Source organism: Aulonocara stuartgranti (assembly GCF_965226115.1).
Source record: "Aulonocara stuartgranti genome assembly, chromosome: 6".
In the NCBI taxonomy this organism is placed as follows: Eukaryota; Metazoa; Chordata; class Actinopteri; order Cichliformes; family Cichlidae; genus Aulonocara; species Aulonocara stuartgranti.
In genome coordinates, this window is record NC_138944.1 from 37,122,991 (window position 1) to 37,138,941 (window position 15,951).

At 38.8% G+C, this 15,951-nt stretch overlaps 1 long non-coding RNA gene across 1 annotated transcript; it reads left to right on the forward strand.

The window, feature by feature from the left end:
- Positions 1-13,312: 13,312 nt before the first annotated feature.
- Positions 13,313-15,445, forward strand: LOC309709285. Its single transcript, XR_014277465.1, has 3 exons — positions 13,313-13,825; positions 13,942-14,045; positions 14,150-15,445. It is a non-coding gene; the product is annotated as an uncharacterized lncRNA (long non-coding RNA).
- The last annotated feature ends 506 nt before the right edge of the window (positions 15,446-15,951 follow it).

Here is a 15,951-nt window from a genome sequence, read left to right on the forward strand (position 1 = left end):
ATATCTATTATACTTTTTCTTCAGTTCCAGTTTAAGTTTCATGATGTTTTTTCACCCGTTTCAGAGTTTATAATGGGTGTGTATGGGACGGAATGTTGGGGCTAGAGTGAGGCAGCTCAACTGCTAGAGTGAGAGGAGCAAAAAAATTAATCTTAAAATCTTTTTTAAAACTGCTGCTGTGTCCGCAGCGTTTGCTCTACAGGTATGATTTTACCCTCAAAACGTAGCCATGGCTGTCCTCTTTCATCCAATGTGTTTACTATTGTCCTAGGTGTTATGGTTCTTTCATAAATGTCACCAATGCACAGCCTCCTCCCTCCAACTCTTCCATAGACTCTAATGTTAAAATGGCTCAGAAGGTTCGTTTGAAAATCAGAAGAGCATGGTGTCTTTCCACTGTCACCACGTCCATATAATAAGCTCCACAGGCATGAAAACTGAGAATTAGGTAGACTAGACATTGCTGTCGCTCACGGTGAAAGAATTTTGTCAATACGACTTTTACTTTTCATTTGGGAGCGATTTGTTTCGGCCTGACTTTTCTGTTCATTTTAAGCAGCAAAAGTGAGGCGCATGTCTGTGTACGTGTGTATGGAGCCATTGGGTGCAGTCACTATAGCAACCAGGCTCACACCTGCCTGCTTAACGAGCTCTGCCTGCCACTGTACCAAGATTCATCTTAAGCACGTCTCTTTCAGCTGCTGCTGTCTCCACAGTGTTAAAGCCATCATTTTACCCTCAAAACGTAGCCATCGTTGTTCTCTTTCCAACACTGTTTTTCAAAGCTCAGACTTTTACATTTTTTAAACTGTGTGGATCCAAGCAGAGGGATCAGATTTTAGTCATTCAGTGATTCAAAGAATATGACCTTTTAATATTCATTCAGATGTTTTCTGACTCTAAATGTTCTTTTCTCATTTCTTAGGTTTTTCTAATTTACAATTAAAACATTTTCAGCTTTTTTCCAACTTCTTCTTCTGTGTAACCTTCAGCTTTTAGCAGTTCAGCACTTTTGTTTTCAGGTTAAATTCGGGTTTTTTTTTTTTATCTCATTCAAGATTTTTAACTTAAATTCAGTAATTAATTCATTTCAGTGCATACATTCAGATTCAAGCATTCACACTGCAGTTTCTTCAGAAAATGCACTTTCTAGTTATTATTATTATTATATTTTATTCTGTATTCCGTACGTTTTTTGTAATCCTATAACTTCAAAACCGTTCAACTTAGAAAAACCATTCAAACACCGTTAGATTCCTATTCTTTTGAACAACACTGCTTCTATTTTTCATATTTTTAACATTTATATTTTTAATTTTATTCAACTTTATTCAACAAAAATTTATAATGTATTTCAATGGGGAGACCCTTCAAATCCTCATTCAACTTACTCATTTTTAAACTCTTACTACTTCCACATACATTGACATAGAGCCACCATTCAAACTTTAAAACGAAGACAAGACATTCAACTATTCAACTTGTATTTATCTTTTCAATATCTATTATACTTTTTCTTCAGTTCCAGTTTAAGTTTCATGATGTTTTTTCACCCGTTTCAGAGTTTATAATGGGTGTGTATGGGACGGAATGTTGGGGCTAGAGTGAGACAGCTCAACTGCTAGAGTGAGAGGAGCAAAAAAATTAATCTTAAAATCTTTTTTAAAACTGCTGCTGTGTCCACAGCGTTTGCTCTACAGGTATGATTTTACCCTCAAAACGTAGCCATGGCTGTCCTCTTTCATCCAATGTGTTTACTATTGTACTAGGTGTTATGGTTCTTTCATAAATGTCACCAATGCACAGCCTCCTCCCTCCAACTCTTCCATAGACTCTAATGTTAAAATGGCTCAGAAGGTTCGTTTGAAAATCAGAAGAGCATGGTGTCTTTACACTGTCACCACGTCCATATAATAAACTCCACAGGCATGAAAACTGAGAATTCAGTAGACTAGAAGCTGCTGTCGCTCACGGTGAAAGAATTTCGTCAATACGACTTGTACTTTTCATATGGGAACGATTTGTTTCGGCCTGACTTTTCTGTTCATTTTAAGCAGCAAAAGTGAGGTGCATGTCTGTGCAGGCTCACACCTGCCTGCTTAACGAGCTCTCTCTCACTCTGCCAAGGTTAAACCTAAAAATGTTAGATTGTAGTAAGATTAACTTTTTCAAAAGTACAATAAGACAGATTTGACAGGGTTTTGCCACAGATTAATTAGTATATGCCAACTAAGTAGAGCATTGTGATTGGCACAAAGGTTTTTCAGATCTGGGCAGTTGGAGTCAGTTGATGACTTCAAAATCATCCTTTCTGACTGGATAATTAAAGCTCTCAGCATCTATCGGTCTGTAGTTAATTTCCCCACCTTTTAACTAACGTTTAACTAACCTAATCTCATTTAATGTCTCTGTTTATAGTCTGTATAGTTTATCTCCCCACGAATACACTCAAAGTAGTCTTAAAATAAAACCCACAAAACAGTTCAAGATTTAATACTTTTTATTTGCTCATTTAATGCCAGTTGCCCTGTTTTTCTGTATGTCACTCATTCGCTTATACTTGGGCAAAAAGGACCAATTTGTACACTAGTATAGTGTATTTTTTCCCTCTATCTCTCTATGTCTGTCACACACACAGAGACCAACACACAGACATGTATATGCTCATTATTGCTGTTCAAACTGATGGTCAAATTTCCAAGCACCACCTGAACGCCTCATCTGTTTTTAACCTATCACTGGACCAACTGTCGTCATTCCGCTTTGCTCTCTGCTGTGGTAAGTACAATACACTCAGTACTGCAGTGTTTTATTTTTATGATGGAAAAAATACATGTTTGACATTTAAACTCACATATCAAGTCCAACAGAGTTAAAAACAATTCAAAGAAGAAAGAAAGAAAAAAAATAACCTTCGCTATCATTTATATACGTTTATTACATTTTGCTGTTAGCAGCAGTGCTAATGCTAGCTTCAATGCTAATGCTAGCAACAATGCTAACGCTAGCTATAGTGCTAACACTAGCCTTAGCAGTTGTTAACTGACAAAACTAATATTCCTGTGATATTTCTTGCCGGTCAGTGAGACAAAAGTAAGAAATTAGCTTTATTATTGCCATTGTGGCTCAGTTTTAACAGTAAGAGTGCTAGCGCTAGCGCTAGCAGCATTGCTAGCGCTAGCAGCATTGCTAACGCTAGCTGCAATGCTAACGCTAGCTGCAATGCTAACACTAACTGAAGTGCTAATGCTAGCCGGAATGCTAGCGCTAGCAGCAATGCTAAGGCTAGTAACAGTCTAACAGTAGCCTTACATAAGTGGCAATACTTCAGTTAACTAGTTTGAATTGTAAAATGACTGCTGTATCAGTTGGTGTGCTATATTACTCTATAATTACCCTGCTGACTAGAAGTTCAGTGTATCATGTCGTGTGGGCTTTGTATTTCTGTTAGTCTGATAACACTGTACAGACAACTAACGTATTATTTCTCGTTTCTTTCAGGAACCTGACTGACACTGTGCTTTGCCTGGTAGGTGTGCACATACTGTAAGAGAAGTAGACCAAAATAAAAAAATAATATGACTAATATAAGCTGTAAAGTGATGGGTTCAAACTTTGTGCTAGACCTTTTAAACACAATTTTATAATAAATACACATAAGTGCAGCTTAACAATTGGGCTAAAATATTTTTTTCGTACATTTTTGTAGTCACACTACATGTGATTAATTAATGATTCACTCAATCATATTTGTATTTAAAAATATTATTGCTGAATTTAATTAAATATTTATTCTTTTAAAAAGTGCCCAATTATGCAACTTTTTGCACATGGCAGCCGACAACAGTTTAGCTTGAATATTTGTTTTGTCCTTTTGCAGTAGTCACATTTAGTTCATACAATTACCATGTGATATAATTTTAATAAAATTATTTTTTTTTCTTGTTTTTTGTTCAGAGTGTGTAGAAGAAGAAGAACAAGGACCAGATCTCCAGTCTTCTCTCTCACATCCCAACCCCCCAACCCCTCTATCCTCTGTCCTGCTCCACCTATTGTCTCTGCCTTCTTTCCATCTGTATTTCACTCTGTGGTTTGTGAGAAATTTTGCCAAACCAACAATCCTTTTGCGGTTTGATTTAAAGCCGTGTCTCTCCTGCTCTGTCTGTTCTCTCTGCTAAATTTTCTCTCTACCTGTTTTTCACTCTTGGCTTGCTGCTGAAAAACGCACAAGCCAATAAAACAATAAAGAGTGCATATTTTGCCTCAACCTATGAACAAACTGAACAAACAAAGAAAAATCTGCGGTTTGATTTAAAGCCGTGTCTCTCCTGCTCTGCCTGTTCTCTCTTCTAAATTTTCTCTCTACCTGTTTTTCACTCTTGGCTTGCTGCTGAAAAACGCCAAGCCATTAAAGCAATAAAGAGTGCATATATTGCCTCTACCTGAGAACAAACTGAACAAACAAAGAAAACTAATTCACGGTTTGATTGTGATTTCCCAGCCGTGTCTCTCCTGCTCTGCCTGTTCTCTCTTCTAAATTTTCTCTCTACCTGTTTTTCACTCTTGGCTTGCTGCTGAAAAATGCCAAGCCAATAAAGAGAGTGCATAATATTCTCTCAACTGAAGAACAAACTGTCAAACGAAAGACAACTGTTTAAGACAAATAAAAACTGAAATATAAAAACAAAGACAACATCTCCTGGTGTGTGCCACTCTTATCTTGTGAACATATTTTCTAAAGACTAAGAAACACTTGCAGGTGTGTGAAAATGCCAAGGAAGCAGAAAAAGTCACAAGCTGCAAAACAACGCTGGAAGAAGTTTCATGAGTTTCACAAAGTACCAACATGTGAACAAGCTGAGTTTGATTTTCCTCAGAGCTCTGCAGAAGACAGTGTGTCTACAAAGACCAATTCTGACAGTGTCAAACAGGCAGGTCAACATGTTCCTGCACATGTACAACAGGTATCTTATGCTGATGCTGTAAAGAGTGGACTGCAGCATAAAGTTAATGAACAACATGAGGTGTCAAGTGCCCCACAGGTGGGTTATGCTGACTTTTTGAAAAGAGGCTGTCACAGTGATGTGGCAGGACCATCTCATGCAGAAAGAGTGAACCTTGAAAACCAGCCCTCTATTACACTTGTCTGTGCATCTCACAGCCAGGCACATCCTAAATATGGAGACTCCAGAAACAAGCAGTGCACATGCAACTCACTCACATTTCTTGCATTCCTTCATGAGAATGAAAACATGACTACAGCTGACCTTAATCTGGTCTTGGATAAAGGTGATGTGATGTACAAAGAGGCCAAGAAAAGATTTCCTAAAAATATTCATTTGGCAACCGATGAGCTGCCAGACAAAGTTGATGCTCGCTGGTCTATGTATGATGTCGACATGACACAGCCTTCCCGGTATGGGACATTTGAAGAACCTCCAGAGGAGGCAGTAGATACCTTTCTCAGCTTAGAAGCAGGACTGAGCTGCCTGTTGTCAGATGTGCAGTATGCCTTATTGATTATGAGTGGATTGTGTATCGCAGTGTTCAGATCCACATCAGGCAAATATGGTTTCTTTGATCCACACTCCAGAACACCCAGTGGTCTTCCTCTATTACTACAGTCACGTAATCGTGGTACAGCAGTGATGCTGAAATTCACACTCCTCAGTGACATGATTAAGAGGATCCAAGATTCTTATGAAATGATGGAGATATCACCCTCTTGTAACTATGAACTGAAGCCTGTGCAGTTCTACAGTATGAGCACAGTCAACCTGAGTGATACTATCACAGACACAGTCTGCAGACCAACAGCTGCCACTGCTGTGGCACCTACTCACTCTGATACAACTGTTGATGAAGCAAACTCCTCTTCTCCAAGGAGAAACACAACGACTGATCTGACTGAGAACATCTTTTGTCAAATGTCCATTTGTACGCCACCGGTGAAACAAAAAGAAGTTCACGTGACTCAGTTCACATCATATGAAGATCAGAATGAACCTCCTAATATACCAACTGAAGAACTATGCAGTGAATTAAGTTTCCTTCCATCAAGGGATGCTTTTTTATGTCAATCAAATGCTGCAATAACAAATGTTGCTTCCTGTGATCTTTCTGATATAGTTTTACAAAAACTGAAAAAAGTTAATAAACAACAAAGGCACAAAATGAAAAGAAGATTAATGGCATCAGAGAAACCCAGAAATCAGAGAAAAGAAAACCAAAAAAGGAAAGAACGACAAAAGTATGCTTCAAACAAAGAGTACAAAGAAAAGAAAAAGTCTTGCACAAGCGAGGCATATAAAAACAATCCTGAAGTCAGACAGAAAAAACAACAGTATATGAAAAGACGTTATTGTGAGAATGATGAATTGAGACAGAAACAACAGAGATATATTAGAAGACGTTACTGTGAAAATGATGAATTCAGAAAGAAACAAAAACAATATGTTAAAAAACGTTTTTCTGAGAATGCTACAGTTAGAAAGAAACAACAACAATATATTAAAAGACGCTACTGTGAGAACGATGAATTCAGAAAGAAACAACAACAATATATTAAAAGACGCTACTGTGAGAACGATGAATTCAGAAAGAAACAACAACAATATATTAAAAGACGCTACTGTGAGAACGATGAATTCAGAAAGAAACAACAACAATATATTAAAAGACGCTACTGTGAGAACGATGAATTCAGAAAGAAACAACAACAATATATTAAAAGACGCTACTGTGAGAACGATGAATTCAGAAAGAAACAACAACAATATATTAAAAGACGCTACTGTGAGAACGATGAATTCAGAAAGAAACAACAACAATATATTAAAAGACGCTACTGTGACAATGCTGAATTTAGACAAAAACAAAAAAACTATATAACTAAAAGGTATCAAGAAAACCCTGAATTCAGAGAGAGACAGAGATCTCGAGTGACTCAGCGTTATGCACGTGATAACGCATTCAGAGTAAGACACAGACAACTAATGAAAAAACTAATGCGAGACAGGTATCAAAGTAATCTTGCATTCAGGATTATGCACAACATGAGATGTGCAATGAAAATAAAAAGGAAATACAGATGGGTGAACAGACAAACCCAAGAGAGTGACAACAGTGTGATCAACGAGGCCATATCTGTGTTCAAATCACAAATCAAAGTTGGACCATCATACCCATGTACTGTATGTTTCAAGGCTTCATTTCCAAACCAAGTACGACCCTGCAGAAGGTCAAATTATGTCAAAAACCCACATGTGGTTGCAACATGTTTGACAGGAAAGTATGTTCATGTTTGTGATGAAAACTGCAGAAATGAGCAGTGCAATGTGCCCGATGAGAGAAAGAGAGAGTGGATTTGTCACACCTGCCACGATCATCTTAAAAATGGATCCATGCCAGCACTTGCTGTTGCCAATAAACTGAATCTTGCTGATATTCCAGCTGAATTGTCTGATCTCAACATACTGGAGAGACATCTCATAGCCAAGTGCATACCATTTGCCAAGATCATTCCTCTTCCCAAAGGCAGACAAAGAGCAATTAGAGGAAATGTGGTCTGTGTCCCATCAGAGGTACAGGAAACTGTTGAAGCACTACCTCGATTGAGAATTAATTCTCAGGTGATGAGAATAAAATTGAAGAGACGCTTGTCTTACAAAGGTCATCAGCTGTTTCAGACTGTAAGCTGGTCTAAACTTGTGCAAGCACTGCATAAACTCAAGCAGATTCATCCACAGTATAAGGATGTGAGCATCAGAGATGATCCTGAGCTGTGTGACCCAACACTTCCTGATGAAGATGAGGAGGAGGAGGATGATGAAAACATGAATGAGGACGATTATGATGAGGCTGATTTAATGGAAATTGACAGCTGTGAGAAAAATGCACTGAGTGAAGCACAAAATAAAAATGAACAGGATATTGACATGTTACCCTGTGATGGTGAACAATCACATGAACAGATGAGAGATGATTCAGAGCAAGCGGATGGACTGACTAATGGTGGTTTTTCACTCGAGTCCTGTTTGCAGCCCCCTGATGTGGCTGAGGAGATATTATGTTTCAGTGAAGGAATCTACTCTGTTGCTCCTGCAGAGAGAAACAATCCAATAAGTTTTTTCAAAACACCTAAACTGGAGGCCATGGCCTTCCCTGTGCAGTTTCCTACAGGCCAAAACACACTTGATGAAAGAAGGCTGATCAAAGTATCCCCCAGTGGGTATTTCAAATCAAGACTTTTCTGCATTGATGATCGTTTTGCCAAAGACACAAACTATTTGTTCTTTGCACAGTTTGTGACTGAAATACACTTGGCTACTTCCAGCATGACAATACAGTTAAGGAAGGCAAAGCCTCTGACCAGAGATGGTAGAAAAATAACCTCAGGCATGTTACAAGATAAACATGAGGTGGAGAAACTGGTGCGAAATAAAGATGCAGTGAGATTCATGCAGCCTCTGAGAGGAACCCCAGCCTATTGGGAGAAAACAACAAGAGATCTTTTTGCCATGATCAGACAGTTGGGAACTCCCACGTTCTTTTGCACATTTTCAGCTGCTGAAATGCGCTGGCCTGAAGTGATCGAGGCAATAACAAGGCAGCAAGGTGAACAAGTGAATTTTGAAGGACTCGACTGGTCGGCAAAGTGTGACATCCTGAGAAGCAATCCTGTCACAACAATGCGCATGTTTGACAAGAGAGTTGAAGCATTATTCAGAGATTTACTCTTATCTCCCGCAGAGCCACTTGGCAAAGTCATTGACTACTTTTACAGAGTTGAGTTTCAGCACAGAGGAAGCCCACACATACACTGCCTCCTGTGGGTAGAAGGTGCTCCTGTGTTTGAGGAGGATGATGAGCAAACTGTTGTTGATTTTATAAACAAATACATCACAGCTCAGCTGCCTGATCCACATAAACAACCTGAACTGTACAAAAAAGTAACAGAAGTGCAAAAACACAGTAAGAACCACACAAAGACGTGCTTTAGGAGTTTAAGCTCCGGGTGCCGTTTTGGTTTTCCCAAACCACCCTGCAATGAGACAATGATCACAAGACCCAGTGAGGATGATGCACTGGAAGTAGAAACGGCAAAGAACAAGCTCAGACCACTGAACCAGCTGCTAAATGAACCTGAAACTGCTTCCATGAGTTTAGAGCAGCTCTTGGAAAGATGCAAGTTGACACATGCAGAATATGAGAGATACCTGAATAAAATGAACATGAGGAGTACGATCATACTAAAGCGTGATCCAAAAGACTCTTGGATAAACGGCTATAATCCACATCTGCTTGAAGCCTGGAACAGTAATATCGACATAAGCTTTGTTTTAGATGCTTTTGGTGCTGCAAATTATTTAATGAAATATATATCAAAAAAAGAGGGCGGGCTATCTGAGTACCTGAAAACTGTCATTGAGAACTCCCATAAGGACAGTGTAAATGAGTGCGATGAAATGAGAGCCGTCATGCAGGCATATTCAAAGAAGCGAGAGATCAGTGCACAGGAGTGTGTTGCTCGTGCATGTGGTCTTCACATGAAGCAATGCTCACGTGCTGTAATATTCATTCCAACTGATGATAATCCTGTGAAAATGAGTCGTCCCCTGTCAGTTCTGGACAACACAACACCTGAGTCTTCCAATGTTTGGATGACATCTTTGAATGACAAATACAAAGCCAGACCTGAAACACCAGAGTATGAGGAGATGTGCATGGCAGACTTTGCTGCTACTTGCAGGATTGTCTATGGCCAACAGAAAAAAGGTAAAGATGTTTTGCCCCTTCTCAATGAGATGGGGTTTGTGCAAAGGCGCAAAAACAATAAGCCTGCTATCATCAGATTTCACCGCTGCTCACAAGAAAAACATCCAGAGCAATATTACGGAAGACTGCTTAAACTGTACCTTCCTCATCGTTCAGACCACGAACTGAAAACACCATCGTTGCCAACCTATCAGGCTTTCTATGGTGCTGGCTGTGTACAGCTACCAGGTACTGACCATCTTGAGTACGTGCAACACATTGTCAAAAGAAACAGAGAAAAATATGAGAAAAACAGTGAGGAGATCGAGAGCGCTGTTGAGGAATATGAGCAGAACAGAGGTGTGACTGACGAATGGTGTAATCTGGCACCTGAATCAGATCTCGTAAGGTTGCCACTTGTCGAACAAGAAAGAGAGCGAGACAATGAAAATGAACAGGAAGATGTGCCCGACTACAGCCGTCAGGCTGATGCTTCAACAGAAGTCAGAGCCATCAGGGAACCCCCTGCTATTGATCCCACATTGTTACGTCAGATGTTTCAAAATCTGAATAAGAAGCAAGCCTGCATATTTTATGCAGTTAGAGACTGGTGCATTAAAAGAGTCTGTGCTCTAAATCCAGAGCAGTTTTTCTTTTATATTAATGGTGGTGCTGGAACAGGAAAATCACATCTAATCAAATGCATCTACTCAGAAGCATCTAAGATACTGAGCAAAGTGCCCAGATATGCAGACGACGTTGACATATCAAAACCCACCGTCCTGTTAACTGCTTTCACTGGGACTGCAGCTTTTAACATTTCTGGAACAACACTGCATTCTCTTCTCAAGCTGCCTAGAAGCTTAAAACCTCCCATTCAGGGACTTGGCAATCAGCTGGATGAAGTCAGATCAGAACTTTTGAATGCTGAAATAATCGTCATTGACGAAGTGTCTATGGTGTCAAGACATCTGTTTGCATATGTAGATGCAAGACTCAAACAGATCAAAGGGACTCGGAGACCCTTTGGAGGCATGTCAGTCATTGCTGTCGGAGACTTCTATCAGCTACCCCCAGTGCGACAGTCTAAACCTCTCTGTGTGCACGACCCGTCTGAGATCGACCTGTGGCGGGAGCATTTTCAGATGATCACTCTGACTGAGATTATGCGTCAGAAAGATGATGTTGTCTTTGCTGAGATGCTGAACAGAATTCGTGTAAAAGGAAAGTTGGATGAGCTTTGCGAAGCAGATAGAAATTTGTTGTTACAGGCCATAACTGAACCAGCCCATTGTCCGACTGATGCATTGCACATTTTTGCAACTAATAAAGAAGTGGATGCACACAACTCTTCAACACTGGCTCTGCTCCACACTCATATCATTGACATCCATGCAGATGATTATAGAAAAGATCCTAGAACTGGCAGAATGGCACTTCAAGACAGACCATTGAAAGGAGGTAAAAACGAGTTACCAGACACACTGAAAGTTGCAGAAGGAGCTCGTGTCATGCTCACCAGAAACATTGACATACAAAATGGTTTGGTTAATGGAGCTTTTGGAATACTACTTAGAGTAGTTTACTCTGAAAATGACCAACACATCATCAAGCTTGGACTTAAAATGGATAATGAGACATCTGGAAAGAATAACCGCACACCAGCAGACGATATGGTGTACATTGAGAGAGCAGAGGAGAATCTGAAGCAGAAAGGAGTGGTACGAAGACAGTTCCCAGTGAAGCTGGCCTTTGCATGTACAATACATAAGGTACAGGGTATGACAACTACATCAGCTGTTGTCTCTCTTAAGAGCATTTTTGAGCCCGGCATGGCCTACGTAGCTGTCAGTAGAGTGACGTCTCTCAGTGGACTGTATCTTCTTGATATGGAGGAGAAAAAAATATTCACCAACCCAGAAATCACTGCAGCGCTTGAGAACATGAGACAAGCCAACCTTGATGACATGATGCCTCTTCTACACGTGAGGCAAACACTGAGCAGGTCAGAGGTTTTCACCATTGTTCATCATAATACAGAGGGACTGCCAGCTCACATTAATGACATCAAAAGTCACCATGAATTGTGTCTAGCAGATGTTTTGTGCCTAACAGAAACACACCTGCGGGGCTCTTTTGTCGCAGAGAGTCTCCACTTGGAAAATTACAATTTGTTCAAACGCAACAGACACCTGTCCTACACAAACTTTCCCCAGATGGCAAACAGAAGTGGTGGTGGAGTTGCTGTTTATGTGAAAAGTGACATTCAAGTGCATGAAAAACAGTACATCCATAATGTAACTGACCTTGAATTTCTGGCTTTAAAGGTTGAAGCACCAGTCAGTGCTCTGATTGCAGTTGTATACAGACCTCCAGACTACACTCTGAGGCCATTCCTGAAAAACCTGGTAAGCCTATTAGACTCATTGGAGATCATGGACTGTCATCCCATCATAGTTTGTGGTGATTTTAATGAGAATGTTTTATCCAGTGCAAACAAACCAATCATGGAGTTGTTTGAGTCTAGGGGATACGCACAGGTCATCACTGCCCCTACCACAGAGAAGAACACACTGCTTGACCTAATTTTCATTTCTCAGCCAGATCGATGTCTCCATTTTGGAGTCATGAAGACATACCATAGTTACCATGACCCAGTATACTGTGTATTGTCCTGTGATGATTCATGATCTAGATCTTTGAATACAGTAAGTAATTTCTATATTGTTGAATGACTTAAGAAAGTAGAGCGATATTTAAAAGTTGACGCTCTGCATTGCAGTATAATGGTTGAATTGTTTACATAAAATACAATTACATGAATTAAGTAATGATATCAGTAAAAGATGACAATTTTATTTATCACAGAAAATCTAAAATTCACTAACAGTAACCTATAAATGTCAGAAAAATCAAATATAGCAGTTTAAAATGAATAGTGTAGGCATATCCTCTCTGCAGCCAGGCTTCAACATCCTGCCAGGCTGCCCCAGTCTCACCGTGGCTGGGAGGGAGGGAGGGTGGACCAGAGGATTGCCTACACAACACATAAATGTTCAACAGCTTCTTCATTGTTTCTGAGAGAACAATAATGACTAAAGGTTGCTTTTTAAAAAAACAAACAAACAAACAAACAAACAAACAAACCTAATTACAGCAATAATGACAGTTAAGCCACTTTATGTGTGCCTCTATTTTGAAATACTATTTACAAAAATGTTATTATTTTGGTTTGTTATAAACTTTAAACTTTTTCAAAAGTATACGATTATATTTTTGGACAAATCTTTCGATGAAACATACATTTTTATGAGCTTTTATCATGTTTCGGCCAGTGCAATCATCAGGGTGGGTCTGGGTTGATAACTGCACATTTCTGGCCAGAAATGTTTCAGCAGTGTTACATAAGTAGTACATATGTAACACTTGCTTTCTGTTACCAGCTGATACCCTACATTTGTATAGACATTGGATGGTGTGAGGTTGGGGAGTTGAGTGGGGGGGGGGGGGGGTTTACCGTGGGAGCTGAGGGGGGGGGGTGTTAGGTTTCCTTTTTTCTTTTTCTTTTTTAAGAGAGACACAGTCCTCCTGTGTCTTCTCCAAGCTTCACATGTAAGATCCAACAGTGTGAAGCACATAGCAGCTAGAAACTGTAATGCCACAGATCAGAGAGGCTTCATCATCACCATCTTCATCGCCGTACGATCAGAGCGTGAGACTTCACATCTGGAGCACAGGAGACATTCTGTGATAAGTCCTCCTTCTAGCTTGTCCCACAAGCAGTCGGTGAGATTTACTCACAACAAAAAGGGTTAATGACATAATTTCCATGAAAACATGTATTCATTCTTTGTAAAGTGTTTAAATTGTGTTTTCACTTGACCTTAGGAGTGTTAGAGTGTATTGTAATGTCTGTACTCAGGTGTTTCCCTCTGTGATCCATCCCCATCACAGCTGAGACACTCAGGACTGAACAGACTGCACAGTTTCTGTGACCGAGCCTCCAAAACACCTTCTTTGAAACCACTCATGATAGAAGGGCTTCATATTTGCAGCAGCACTACTACAGGTATTCAGTTTATTACAGGATGTGTTTGTTTCTTAGGACCAGCTCTGAGTGCACACTACCTAACATATACACCTTTCTGTTCATTACAAACCAACTACTCTGGATCATATGGCCAGTTGGCAGGAATGTTGCTGCAGGAAAACATCCCTGGAGATCACCATCATTGTCAGACTGACTGTGCCTCCTCTGTGCAGTGTCAAGATCCTCTCTAAATGAGTGTGTAAGTTAACATTTTCATTATTTTATTCCCTTTGACAAGACAAGTATCACTGATATTTACATTTACAACTACATATGTTCCCGTTTTCTGCTCTTCTTTTAAAGTCCTCAGCTATCCTGCTTCTGTGCTGCTTGCCACACATCAAACACTGGCCGGATGACAGGGAGGATCCACTCTGAAGTCACTGGACGTGATGAGGATCATATGGGACTTCATAGTTTCACAGAAACATTGTGCTCTGTGATTACAGGTTTTAAATGGACATAATGACTGCCTCTCTCTGATCAACAGGCTAAAGGATTGTTTTCATTGTTAGTGCTCTGTACAATGTATGCTTATTTAGTATTTCATCACAGAGCAAACCTTTATTTATTTAACATTTTTTTATTTTGTTTTAATGTTGAATTAACTGTAGGGATTTTTTTAAGTGGGCACTTGGGATGTCATATGACCAGAAATGTGGTAACTGGAATTCAACAGTATGGAAGAAAAAATCTGCTGAGAACGAAACACATACAAAAACCCCCAAGAAAATTCAAATTCATTCCATGTAATCCAATCTAAAACATTTTAAACTGCTGAACAGCAACACAAACAGTGTTAAAAAACAGTGTTAACAGAATGATTATGATGATTTTGTACCAAAGTTTCAGGTCACATGGCACACCTAGTGTGTAGTGTGGGGTATCAGCTGGTAAGTATAGGTTTTTTCATATTTGTGTCCTTAGAGTTTAGATAGATAAAGCCTTGTGTATAATAATTAGTCATAACCACAACTCAAAGTCAGGGACTAACTAAATTTGGGACTTTGTGTCTGAGCCCAGGTTAAAACAATGTGTAAAAAAGCATTTAGTGGCATGGCTGAACAATGCTGTATTGATACTTATTTATCCATGTTCACAAAAAGGACTAATGTGTTTATTTGATTATTTGCATGTGTTAAACTGTGTCACCACCTTAGGCTTTCATTTGAGTTTACTCACAAATCTCTATACAGTTCTCTTTTACCACTGTGTGGACTCTGTTTACATTAAAACATAAAAAAGAATGAGTAATAAAAAGATGTGTAGACAGATCAGAAGATTAAGTAGACCGATAGAAACAGCTGTTCAGCCATGTTCTAAGAAACCAACACAATTTAAAGGTTCAGGATTGTGGTTTTAAAAGTTGAATTTTCATGTATTTCATATGTTGCTCATTATTTTTTATTTAGTTATTTAATTTAGTTATTTTTCTTTATTCTACCAGTCCTTTTCAGAAAGAAGCTGTAAAATATGACTTAAGATTTTTATGTTATTTTCTATGACATACAAAACAAATTGATGTATGTAATACTATTAAACATGATATACACATGTGTATATGTCTGAAAAACATCATGCTGTATATTAAAGTTTGTATTTTCTGCAGAATGTTTGTTCATCTTTTAAGTTCATTTCAATTAGAAGAATATGAACTTTTAATATTCATTCAGAGGTTTTCTGACTCTAAATTTTCTTTTCTCATTACTCATCTTTTTATTATTTACATTTTAAACATGCTTAGCTTTTTCCAACTTCTTCTGTGTGAACATCAGCTTTCAAAAGTTCTGCACTTTTATTTTCAGGTTAAAAATTCTGTATTCTCCAGCTCATTCAGATTTTTAACTTAACATTCAGCAATTAATTCATTTCAGTGCATACATTCAGATTCAAGCATTCACACTGCAGTTTCTTCAGAAAATGCACTTTCTAGTTATTAGTGTGAATGCTTGAAAAGCATTCACAGTATTGTTCTTCTAATCTTTCTTATTAGTGTGAATGCTTGAAAAGCATTCACAGTATTGTTCTTCAAATCTTTATTATTATATATTCCGTACGTTTTTTGGCATCTAACTCCTTCAAAACCGTTCAACTTAGAAAAACCA